This window comes from Balaenoptera musculus, chromosome 2, assembly GCF_009873245.2.
Source record: "Balaenoptera musculus isolate JJ_BM4_2016_0621 chromosome 2, mBalMus1.pri.v3, whole genome shotgun sequence".
In the NCBI taxonomy this organism is placed as follows: Eukaryota; Metazoa; Chordata; class Mammalia; order Artiodactyla; family Balaenopteridae; genus Balaenoptera; species Balaenoptera musculus.
In genome coordinates, this window is record NC_045786.1 from 40,981,741 (window position 1) to 40,995,510 (window position 13,770).

Here is a 13,770-nt window from a genome sequence, read left to right on the forward strand (position 1 = left end):
GAAAAATTTAAAACATTCTTTTTCTAAAATTGCAATGTGAGTTTCATTCTCTTATCCTTAATGCGAGAGTTGATAAGTTTACAGCTGCGATCTCCCAAAGAAGCCCAGAAATTAGGGTCCGTTATTGGACCATAACACCAAATAACACCCCATGTTTCTCTTCCTCAATGGAACAAAATCATAGCTCTTTACTTGTTCCCTTTTTCTATGCCTCTGAGGCTTCTTTCATATTAAGGTAATTTTTCCTTATGGACCAGAAGGTATACTGGACATTTACAACTCCTTGATGTTCTGTAAGCCAAAAGGTATCTCTAGAGAGTAAAACTCTCCCCTCTCCAGCTAACTAGTAGAGGTAGCAAGAAAAGTGACTCTCTGCTTTCTCCAGAGGATGTCAATGTGTTTAATTCTGGTGTATAATAAAATCCAGATGAGTCTCTTGGGGAGAGAAACAGAGATGTAGAAAAATAATTTCTGCTGATTGGGAGTTTCAGTAGCTAGGAAACATTCACCTCATTCCCTGAAAGCAATACTGACTGCCAATACCATCCTAGATAAAGGAATGAAGAATATCATCCAGGAAGTCTGGTGTTTCTTCTTCTTGAAGTCCTCACAGGAGAAAGGAAAAAGATAGGAATGATACCACTTACAGTGCTGAAGAGAAAGTCAGAAAACTGAGTTTTAGTCTTGACTTTGACACTTGCTTTCATATGATCTTAGACAAGTTCCTTAATTTTCTTGAATCAGAGTTGTCATTTGTTTAAAACAAATTAGGACATGTGATATTTAGCCAAGGAAACTCTCCTTTAAAAATCCATTACTCTAAGGAAAGACTTCTAAGAAAAGGGAAAGAGAGGAAAAGAGATACACAAGGGGAGAGGAGGGTAGAGAGGAGAGCTATACGGTTTTACTCTTTGAAACACAGATTCCTAAGAAGAAAAATTGTCCAAGATTTATCACCTCATACATGGATAGCAGCAATTGCCTCCACAATGGCTTTCTTATCTTCTATGTCTCATAACATTTCTCTCCCAACTTGACATAATTCCAAACTGATATTCAAATTCTTCCAATGGCTTACCATTACCTACGAGAGGATGTATAAACTACCTTGGCATTCAAGATCTTCTACAAACTGGTCTCGGTTCACCAATCCAACTCTTGGTGAGCATTCCTGTTTGCACCATCAGCAAATACTGTCCTGAACTTTTACTTAACTAAACTACATACTTAGATTATAAATCATTGGAGGATAAACTTTTTAAAAAAATTTGCTTCCATCCTTATTCTCAGTAATTTTATTACTGCCCAACACAAAGCCAGTGCTATAAGCAAGACAGATGTCCTTGTTGTTTCCAAAATAGTTTGTGCTCTCCCAACTATCAAATCCTCTCAACTGCTAATGGAATCATGTCTGAAATCGGATCCTTTGCTTTTTTTCTTAGTCTACCCACCTTTCAGGAAAATTTTCAAACCCTGCCCCTTTCATGAGACTTTTTTTGACTGCTCCAATGTATAGCAACAATTTCTCCAACCTCTGAACTCCCTTAGGAAAACAAAATAGTGAAAAGTTTATGTGTATAGTCAATAGAGTCAGGTCTGGTTCTGCAACTTGCTAGGTAAATTTGGCTAAATTATTTAACCTTGTTAAATTTAAGACTCCGTAATATCAGATAAGAAGTATTCCTGCCTCTCAATCTCTACCTAAAGGAAGTAGTAGTATCCAACTCACAGATTGTTGTTTGTCTCTTAGAATTAAGCGACATAACATACTGAAGGCACTTAGCAAAATACTTAGTAAATGCTCAGTGACAAACAATAAATGTTTGAATTTTTAAAAACAATTACTTAACAGCATTCATATTTGCATCACCCTCAAATACTGTCCTGAACTTTCATTTAACTAAGCTATATGTGCTTGTACTTAGATTATAAATCACTGGAGGATGAACTATACTTTGTGTGTTTATTAAATCAGCTTCAATCCTTACCATTGTGCCCTACATTCAATGGGTCTCAGTAACTACTTGTTATATAAAAGCTTAGAGACAAATTAGACTATAAATATAGGACAGTTCTCCTTACTTTTTCTTTTAGGTTTTCAGTAAAGCATGAGAAGAAAATAAAAATCACAGGGGAAAAACTATATTTTTCACTTAATCCTCAAAACAGTCTCCATTTCATACCTGAAGAAACTGCAATTCAGAAGGTTTACATAACTATCCATAGTCACATATTTCAAGCTGGAATTTGAACCGAGGTTTTTCACCAAATTGAATAATAGGTGGCACAGAGGAAGTCTGGAAATTCATTTACCTAAAGCACAATCTTCTGATATCTTCTTCTTTATTGTTTGCCCTCATTTTCTCTTTTTTTGTTTTTGATTTTTATTTAATTTAATTTTTTTTATACAGCAGGTTCTTATTAGTTGTCTATTTTATACATATTAGTGTGTATATGTCAACCCCAATCTCCCAATTCATCCCGCCACCACCACCCCCCTGCCCACTTTACCCCCTTGGTGTCCATACGTTTGTTCTCTACATCTGTGTCTCTATTTCTGCCTTGCATACTGGTTCATCTGTACCATCTTTCTAGATTCCACATACATGCATTAACATATGATATTTGTTTTTCTCTTTCTGACTTACTTCACTCTGTATGGCAGTCTCTAGGCCCATCCACATCTCTACAAGTGGCCCAATTTCGTTCCCTTTTATGGCTGACTAATATTCCATTGTATACATGTACCACATCTTCTTTTTTTTTTTTTTTTTTTTTTTTTTTAAAAGAAAGCTGCGTTTTATAGCTACTTTATTTATTTATTTATTTATTTTTGGCTGTGTTGGGTCTTCGGTTCGTGTGAGGGCTTTCTCCAGTTGCGGCAAGTGGGGGCCACTCTTCATCGCGGTGCGGGAACCGCTCTTCATCGCGGTGCGCGGGCCTTTCACTATCGCGGCCCCTCCCGTTGCGGGGCACAGGCTCCAGACGCGCAGGCTCAGTAGTTGTGGCTCACGGGCCCAGCCACTCCGTGGCATGTGGGATCTTCCCAGACCAGGGCTGGAACGGGTGTCCTCTGCATTAGCAGGCAGATTCTCAACCACTGCGCCACCAGGGAAGCCCAACCACATCTTCTTTATCCATTCGTCTGTCGATGGGCATTTAGGTTGCTTCCATGACCTGGCTATTGTAAATAGTGCTGCAATGAACATTCGGGTGCATGTGTCTTTTTGAATTATGGTTTTCTCTGGGTATATGCCCAGTAGTGGGATTGCTGGGTCATATGGAAATTCTATTTTTAGTTTTTTAAGGAACCTCCATACTGTTCTCCATAGTGGCTGTATCAATTTACATTCCCACCAAGAGTGCAAGAGGGTTCCCTTTTCTCCACACCCTCTCCAGCATTTGTTGTTTGTAGATTTTCTGATGATGCCCATTCTAATGGGTGTGAAGTGATACCTCATTGCAATTTGTCCTTATTTTCTCTTGGCATGCTCTATTTTCATGCAGAAAGGTTTGGTGCTGGCTTGACTCTTATCCTGCTCCTCTGCAGGCCATTTACAGCAGCTTCTGCCTTATCCACAGGGGACACGTTCCAAGACCCCCAGTGGATGCCTGAAACCATGGATAGTACTGAACCCAATATATACTATGTTTTTTCTAACATCACTGCTCTTGTGCTTTGGGGCAATTTTTAAGTAAAATAAGTGTTATTTGAATGTAGCACTGTGATATTGCGATGGTTGATCTGATAACAGATATGGCTACTTAAATGACTAATGGGCAGGTAGCGTGTTCATTGTGGAATAGCTGGACAAAGGGATCATTCACATCCCAAGAGGGTCGGTGTGGGACTGCTTGAGATTTCTTCACACTGCTCAGAATGGCATGCAATTTAAATTTTATGAATTGTTTATTTCTGAAATTTTCCATTTAATAATTTCTGACCGTGGTTAACCTCAGGTAACTGAAACCGTGGGGGGGAAAGAAAAAACAGATGAGGGGACTACTGTATATTGTTCAGCTAAATTACACACACATACCATGCCAGGAACTTAGAAAGGCAAAGGAACTATTTATTAGACTTTATAAACAAAGAAGGAGGAAATACCAACTACTTTCTCACTATCCTCAGTAAATGGCTCCCCCATTTCTTTGGCTTCTCAAACCAAATATCTTATAGTCATCTTTGATGCCTCCTTATTTCATACCCCTAATCCCATTTATCAGCAAACCGTACAGACTCTGCCTTAAAATGTATATACAGAATTTGACTACAACTCACCACTAGCTCCCTCAAAGATATTTCATAAAAAGTTTGAAGTTACTTTACTTTGGCTTATTTCCATTAAGATGCAGAATAAAATCAGACAGGTTTCTCATTAGTAGCTTGACTTCATCCTTTTATTCAGGGAGTTATTTTAGTAATATGAAAATTCAAAATATCTTTATAGCTAGGTCTCATGGACCAGAAAAAAAAATGTTATCTTTGATCTACTGTATATTTTAAACTAAAATATACACTTCAAGCTAAACATAGTTAATATAACTTTTACATCTCTTTATCAAAGAGAATAATTATCAAAATTATATTTTATAAGAAAACTTCTCCTGTATAAGACAATATCTGCTCTCCTTCTTCTTCACCCCTCTTCCAAGGTAAGAAAACCTCAAATAAAACTTAAAGAAGTAAAATGGACACATTTATTCATTCAATGCCAATTCTGTTAGCCTAAGACAAGAAGCAATCCTTTGGATAATATTGCATCGTTTCCCCAGGATCCAGATTGGGTAGCCACAATCAACAGGAAGGTGTCATTTTCTCCTTTCATTCTGTCATCTGTTCTTAATTTACATCTTACTGCTCTCTGACAAGGATAGTGTAGCAGATGGCAAGTGAAATCTAATTAGTGATGTCTTGCAAGTTGTGTCAAGATTCTCCAATAAGGTTGTTTTGTTGAAAAGCCATTGGAGGAGTGTTAGCTCTGTTTCCTGATGATAGGCAAAAGGAATAAGTAGCACTGGTCTTTATTTTACCTAATTCAGAGCTTGTCGTGTGGAAACAGCCTTTTTCCCAGGGGTATTTCTAAAAAACAATCAGAGGCAATTACTGAACATCATGGCTGTCTGAGGCAGTGGACAGCAGTTGGGTAAACAATGAACTAACCACAAAATCTAAAACTAAAAGCTGGGGAAAGAAATGTCCATAGGGGAATTTGAGTTTATATACCCAACCTATTCTGGGTATATAAATGCAAAGGATTGTGTGAATACCCAGGCCTCTGTGCATGCCAGTGTTCACACTCAGAAAACACCTAAAAAAGGCACTGGGTTCTCACCTGTGACTAACCTTGAGGTTCTACAAAAGCAGGAAGTAAAGAGTAAAGCAGAGTTGTTAGCTTGAGTATTGATGGCATGTCCCAACATGCCTACAAGCCCTCCAGCAGAGGCTATGGGACTTATTAGTTCCAGGCAAATAAGAACACCTCTATCTAATAACTAAATGACCACTAAGCTAGCCAAGCAGAGACTTCAGTGACCACATATTACAAATAATATAGGCTTTACAAAATTAATTCAAAAAAGTTGCTAAACAAATGATAACAAACCCTGGCATAGAGGATGAACCTGATTTCCAGAATTGAAGCATAACTAATGCTATTTAAAATTTCTACCTTTTATGAGTCATGCAAAAAAGAAAAGAAAGAAAAAAGTATGGCTTATACATAGGAAATTAAGCAGTTAATAGACACTGTCCCTGTGGAAGCCCAGATATCAGACTTTCTGAGAAAGATTAAAATCACCTATTATATGTATGTATACATGTTTAAAAGACTAAGGAAAACTTAGTCCACTGGATCTGAAGAACTAAAGGAAAGTATGAGATCTGTGTCTCAACAAAGAGATATTATCAATAAAGAGATAGAAATTACATAAAAGAAGCAAATAAAATGTCTGGAGTTGAAAAGTGTAATAACTGAAATGAAAAATTCACTAAAGGTGCTCAGTAGAAAATTTGAGCAGACAGAAGAAATATTCAGTGAAATTGAAGATAGTTAAATTGAAATTATACAATCCCAGGAACAAAAATAAAAAAGAATTTAAAAAATGAACAGTCTCAAAAACCATTAGGACACCACAAGCACACCAATATACATATAACAGGAGACCCAGAAAGAGAGGAAAGAGAAAGACAAAGAAGTAGAAAGAATGATTAAAGAAATAATGAAAAAAACCTTCCTAAATTTGATGAAAAACATTAATTTACACATTCAAGAAACTCATCAATCAAAAAATCTACAAACAATAAATGCTGGAGAGGGAGTGGAGAAAAGGGAACCCTCTTGCACTGTTGGTGGGAAAGTAAGTTGATACAGCCACTATGGAGAACAGTATGGAGGTTCCTTAAAAAACTAAAAATAGAACTACCATACGACCCAGCAATCCCACTACTGGGCATATACCCTGAGAAAACCATAATTCAAAAAGAGTCATGTACCAAAATGTTCATTGCAGCTCTATTTACAATAGCCAGGACATGGAAGCAACCTAAGTGTCCATCGACAGATGAATGGATAAAGAAGATGTGGCACATATATAAAATGGAATATTACTCAGCCATAAAAAGAAATGAAATTGAGTTATTTGTAGTGAGGTGGATGGACCCAGGGTCTGTCATACAGAGTGAAGTAAGTCAGAAAGAGAAAAACAAATACAGTATGCTAACACATATATATGAAATCTAAAAAAAAAAAAAAAATGGTTCTGAGGAACCTAGGGGCAGGACAGGAATAAAGACGCAGACATAGAGAATGGACTTGAGGACACAGGGAGGGGGAACAGTAAGCTGGATGAAGTGAGAGACTGGCATGGACTTATCTATACTACCAAATGTAAAATAGATAGCTAGTGGGAAGCAGCCATATAGCACAGGGAGATTAGCTCGGTGATTTGTGACCACCTAGAGGGGTGGGGTAGGGAGGGTGTGAGAGAGACACAAGAGGGAGGAGATATGGGGATATATGTATATGCATAGCTGATTCACTTTGTTAGAAAGCAGAAACTAACAGACCATTGTAAAGCAATTATACTCCAATAAAGATGTTAAAGGGCTTCCCTGGTGGCGCAGTGGTTGAGAATCTGCCTGCCAATGCAGGGGACACGGGTTCGAGCCCTGGTCTGGGAAGATCCCACATGCCATGGAGCAACTGGGCCCGTGAGCCTCAATTACTGAGCCTGCGCGTCTGGAGCCTGTGCTCCGCAACAGGAGAGGCCGCGATGGTGAGAGGCCCGCGCACCGCGATGAAGAAATTCATCAAACTCCAGGACAGATAACTTGAAAGCCACACCTAGACAGTTATAGTCAAAATGTCAAAAGACAAAAAAAGTTTTGAAAGCAGCAATAGAGAAGTGACTAATCTTATACAAGAGATCCACAGTGAGATTTAAAACTGATTACTCTTATCGGAAACAATGAAGGTCAGAAGGCCATGAGATAACATACTCATGATCATGCTGAAAGAAAGAAACTGCCAACCAGAATCCTATATCTAACAAAACTATCCTTTAAAAAATGAAGGCGAGATTAAGACAGTACCAGATAAACAAAAACTGAGAGAATTAATTCCTAACTGATGCACCCTGCAAGAAATTCTAAAATTCTAAAGGAAGATCTTCAGGCTGAAATGAAAGCAGATTAGATAACAACAAGAATACATACGGAAAAAAAAAAGAAAAATACACTGTTAAAGGTAACTACATAGATAAATATAAAAGATAGTATAAACCTATTTTTAGTTTAACTTTTTTTCTCATATCTAATTTAAAAGACAACTGCATAAGTAATAATTATAAACTTTGTTGATATGCGAACAATGTATAAAGATATGATTTGTGTAATAACAGCATGAAGAAAGGGGGAGGAAATGAAACTCTTTAAGAGCAAAATTTTATGTACTGTTATAATTCAGTCTGTATTAATCTGAACTACATTGTTAAAAATCAAGATATTAATTATAATCCCCAGGGCAAAAACTTAGAAAAGAACTAAAAAAATTATTATGAAAGCAATGACAGATTAATTTAAATGTTACAGTAGATAGCATTTATTTAACACAAAAGGTGGCAGTAATGGAAGAATGGAAGAATTTTTAAAAAGGACATAGAAATATAGAAAACAAATAGCAACAAGGCAGATATAAATTTTCTCTATCAGTAATTGCATTAAATATAAATGAATTAAACCATTCAATCCAAAGGTAGAGATGAGTAGAGTGGATTATTTTTTAAATAAATGTTACAGTTAAAACTTGTCTACAAGAGACATACTTTAGATTCAAAGACACAATGGGTTAAAAGTAAAAGGACGGAAGAAGATATGCCATGGAAATAATAATCAAAAGAGAGACTGAGTGGCTATACTAGTATCAAACAAAATAGAGTTAAACTCAAAAACAGTTACAAGAGACAAAAAGGAATATTATATAATGATAAAGAGTCAATTCATCAATAAGATACAACTTGTAAACACACATGCACATAATAAAGGAGTAGCATAATATACGGAAAAAAAAAAAAAACTGAAAGAACCAAAGTGAGAAACAGACAATTCTATAATAATACTTAGAGATTTCAGTTCCTCACTTTCAGTAATGGATAGGACAACTATACAGAAGATCAACAGGAAACATAAGACATGCATAAAACTATAAACCAATTAGACTCACAGACAACTATAGAACACTTGGTTCAATACAGCAAACTGCACACATTCTACTGAAGTGCACATGGAGTATACTCCAAAATAGATCATACGATAGGCCACAAAATAAGTCTCAATAAATTTCAAAGATTCAGATCATGCAAAGTATGTTCTGTGATCAAAAGCAGATGAAATTAGAAATCAATAGCAAAGGGAAATTTGAGGAAATTCACAAACATGTGAAAATTAAATAATGTACTCATTACTTCAGTCAAAGCAGATATCAGAAAAGAAATGGAAACAAAATGTACCAAAATAATGGGATAAACTAAAAGCATTGCTCAGAGGAAATATAGTTGCAAGTGCCTATATTAAAATAAATAAATAAATAAAGATCTCAAGTCAATAATCCAAACTTCCATCTTAAGAAACTACAAAAGAAAATAAAATTAAACCCAAAGCAAAAAGAAGGAATGAAATAATAAAGATTAAAACATAAATCTATGAAATAAAGAATGGAAAAACAATAGAGAACTCAATGAACTAAAAGTTGGTTCTTGGAAAATGTATAAACCTCTAGTTAAACAGGCAAAAAAGAGAGAGAGGGAAGGAAGGAGAGAGAGAGAGAGGGAGAGAAGATGTAAACTACTAAAATAAGAAATGAAAGAAGGAACATTATTATTAACCTTACAGAAATTAAAAGGTTTATAAGGACATACTACGAACAATTATACACCAACAAATTAGAAAATCTAGAGGAAATGAACAAATGTTGGGAAAGACACAAACTGCCAAATCTAAATCAAGTAGAAATAGAAAATCTGAATATACCTATAATAAATAAAGACATTGAATTAATAGCTGACAATTCCTCACAAAAGAAAGCCCCGGACCATATGGTTTCACTGGTAAATTCTACTATACTTTTAAAGAATTAAAATCAATTATTCACAAACTTTTCTAAAACATAAAAGAGGAGGAAACAGTTCTCAGCTTTTTCTATGAATCTGTATTACCCTGATACCAAAACCAAAGATATTACAGAAAAGAAAACTAGATATCACTATCCCTTATAAATATATGTATATCTAAAAATTCTCCTCAAAATACTATCAAACCAAATGAAACAACATATAAAAATGATTATACATGTTGTTCACAAACAGGTGGGATTTATTCCAGGATTTGAAGGTTTGTTCATCACGAAAATCAATGTTAAAAATCAATGTAATACACCATATTAATAAAATAAAGGACAAAACAACATACATGATCATCTTTGTAGATGCACAAAACCATTTTACAAAATCCATCACCATTTCATGATAGAAAACACTCAAAAAACTAAGGATAGAAGGGAAATTCTTCAACATAATAAAGAATATCTATTAAAATCCCACAGCTGTTATCATACTTAACGGTGAAAGACTGAAATCTTTCCCCAAAGATCTGTAATGAACCAAGGCTGTCTGCTCTCACCACATGTTCTCAATATTGTATCGGGAATGCTAGCCAGAGAAATTAGGTAAGAAGAAACAAAAAGCATCCCAACTGGAAAAGAAGTAAAATTACCCTTACTGGCAGATGAAATAATCCTGTACATAGAAAATCCTCAAGAATCTACCAAAAAAAAAAAAAAAAAAAATAGAGCTAATAAATCAGTTCAGCAAAGACACAGGATGCAAGATCAATGTGCAAACATTGACTGTATTTCTATACACTAGCAATGAATGATCTGAAAATAAAATATTAAAACAATTCCATTTATAATGGAATAGCATCAAAAAGAATAAAACACTTAGGAACAAATTTATCCAAAGAAGTGTAAGACTTATACACTGCAAACTAGAAAACATTATTGAAAGAAATTAAAGAACACCTAAATACATGGAACAACATCCTCTGTTCATGGATTTGAAGACTTAATATTGTCAAAATGGCAATACTCATCAGATAGATCCAAAGATTCAATACAATATCTATCAAAGTTCTAGCTATGTTTGTTTTTTTTTCAGAATTTGACAACCTGAACTTAGAATTCACATGCAAATACTCAGGACACAGAATAGACTAGACACTCTTGAAAGAGAAGAAGAACCAAGTTGAAGGACTCACACTTCCCAATTTCAAAATAACTACAAATGAGAAAAAAAAAATAGTCTTTTCAAGAAACAGTGCTAGGAAAACTGAATACCTAAATGCAAAAGAATGATTTTGGACCCGTATCTCATATGACACAAAAATTAACTCACAATGGATCATAGGCCTAAATACTAAAACTGAATTACAAAACTAGAAAGAAACACTGGATTACATCTTTGGGACGTTGGGTTAGGCAATGGTTTCATAGATATATTATCAAAAGCAAAAGTGACAAAAGAAAAATAAATTGTATTTCATCAAAATTCAAAATTCTTGAGTATCAAAGGACACCATCAAGAAAGTAAAAAACAACCAACAGAATAGGAGAAAATTTCACAAATCATATATATCTGATAAGACAAACCCATTAAAAACTGGGCAAAGTATTTGAATAGACATTTCTCCAAAACAGATATACAAATGACCGATGAGTACATGAAAATATATTCACCATCATTAGTCATAAGGTAAATGAAATCCCAAACCACAATAAGATACCATTTCACACACTAAATTTAAAAAGATGGCTAAAATTAAAAAGTTTAAAAATGTTAGAGAATGTGTACAAATTGAAACTCTTACACATTGTAGGGCAATAAAATTTTTTGACCTATTTTGCAGTAGTCTTGCAGTTACTTAAAATGTCAAACATAGATTCCCCATATGACCCAGCAGTTTCACTCCTAAGTATACACCCAAGAGAACTGAAAAAATATCTCCACATAAAATCTTGTACGTGGATATTCATAGCAGCGTTATTAATAACAGCCAAAAAGTGGAAACAAGGCAAATGCCTATCAGTGAATGAATGGATAAACAAATGTGGTATATCCATACAATGGAAAAATATTGAGCCATAAAAAGGAATGAAGTATTAAAAAGGAACAAATGAATGAACCTTGAAAACACTAGGTTAAGTGAAAGATCCACATATGAAAGACCACATATCATATGACAATATTTTCATGAAATGCCTAGAATAGGCAAATTCATAGATACAGAAAGTATATTAGTGATTTCCAGGGACCACAGGGAGGGAAGAATGGGGAGTGACCGCTAATGGGGTAACGAAAATGTACTGGAATAAGATAGTGGTGATGGTTGTACCACTTTGTGAATATATTAAAAATCATTTAATTATACACTTGCAATGGCTGAATTGTATATGTGAATTATATCCCAATTTTTAAAATACAATTATAAAAATTGTGAAAAAATGCATTACGTATTGTAGATACTCCATTAATTAGTTCCTTAATCACTGAGGTTTTACTCTATCAGCCTATGTCTATGTATTTACATACTGAAACTTGGAATAACCTGTCCTTTTAAAATTTATTAATAATCTATTTGAAAACTAAATATAGAGGAGCCTTATGAATAATGTTAGAAATTCTTAACTACAGCTTGCTTTCCAAATTTTCTCATATACACCAAAGTCATAATGATGATGCTTTAAAATATATCTAACATACTGAATACAGTTATTTTAAGAATGACATCAATTTTGTATATCTTATTTCTACTTGTTTATTACTGAGGGTCTTGATTTAATTATGTCAGGTGTTTCGACTTGCCCTTAAATTTATTGCCTGTTATGTGAATCTCCAACTTTCATTTTCAGAGGTCAATCACAATGTGTTGGTAAGTTTTTTGAAACCTAATGACCATCAGGAAGCTATGAGACAAAGATAAAGCTTCCCTCCACAAACCTATGTATCATAAAAGGATTTTCCATCACCAGCTCCATAAAGCTCTTAAGTCCCACCTGTGTGATGGACATTTATCTGTTTATTCTTCAGGAGAAGAAAACAGTGGCACTTTCTTCAGTTGTCCATTTTGCCTGGCCAGTCTGCATGGCCCCAAACTTCTTAATTATCCAGCTTTCTCACAACTAACAGAAAAACTGCTCAGAGTGGCGACTGACAAACTCTTGAGATCACCAAGGGAGTTACACCTGAAAAGCTGCTAGGTATTAGCAGATGATATCCCTGGTGCTGTGATATGATGTGAATTAATTTGATCTCTCAGAAGAACAAGGAACATTCCCCTGCTCCCCATGATTTACATAACAATTGAATGTTTCCGCTGCTAACCAGATCACTACTTTCACTGAACACCTTGTTGTCAGTTTAAGATGGCAGAATGATTTATTTACAATTTTAGCTTCCTTCAATGCATTTAAGATGCACACTTCCTACTAGCTAAAATCCAAGCTCAAAACGTCATTCTATGGGACTAGTCAAGAAATGAACTACAATACCAATTAGTGGAAGTTGCATTTTATGTCTGACATTTCACAATAAATGTGCTTCCATTCAATGTACACTCCTTCTTTTTACTCTGAATCAGCACTGTTTAAAGCTTCTACCCAGAAATCTTGCTCTGGGACCTTTTCCTCAATTTTTAAAATATTCCCTTGTCTAATCTCAGCTTCGCTACTTCCATTTCACTTTGTTCTAAATTGTATAGACCTCAGCTCTTCTAAAACCTATACCATTCCTCTCTCCTGGAATCCCAGCCCACCCTATATCCCCAGATCTTCTGCTTCTTTTAGAGTAGATTAAACAATTCTCAGAACTAACAAGGGTAAGTCTTTCTACTCTAGGCAAAAATGATCATTACTCCTTTTCACTGTCAACTATTCTGTGGGCAAGAATTTCTAGGATTCCTATAATTGTGTTTAAATGTTTGCTATGTATAAAAATAAATAGTGGTCCCTTTACCTTCTCCCTTTAAAAAATTAGAGAAGAGAAGCTCAAAGTTGGAGTCATTTTCTGGTGGGAATGAGGGGCTTGGGCGAAGAGGTGTGTCTGTGTCTGTGTCTGTGTGGGAGGGGCCTCCAGGAGAGCATTTTTGAGGATGAAGACATGTTGGCCCAAGTCTTTTCCTATTTCCATTCAAAAAACAGAGGGTATGAGCTGCCTCAT

At 35.2% G+C, this 13,770-nt stretch overlaps 1 protein-coding gene and 1 long non-coding RNA gene across 2 annotated transcripts in view; one reads left to right on the forward strand and one right to left on the reverse strand.

Moving 5' to 3' along the window:
* The window catches only part of AGBL1 (ATP/GTP binding protein like 1), a 503,271-nt gene that overhangs the window by 133,843 nt on the left and 355,658 nt on the right, over positions 1-13,770 (reverse strand). The gene's annotated exons all lie outside the window — the stretch shown is intronic.
* LOC118890632 lies at positions 3,895-7,062 on the forward strand. Its single transcript, XR_005018776.1, has 3 exons — positions 3,895-3,972; positions 4,368-4,371; positions 7,051-7,062. It is a non-coding gene; the product is annotated as an uncharacterized LOC118890632 (long non-coding RNA).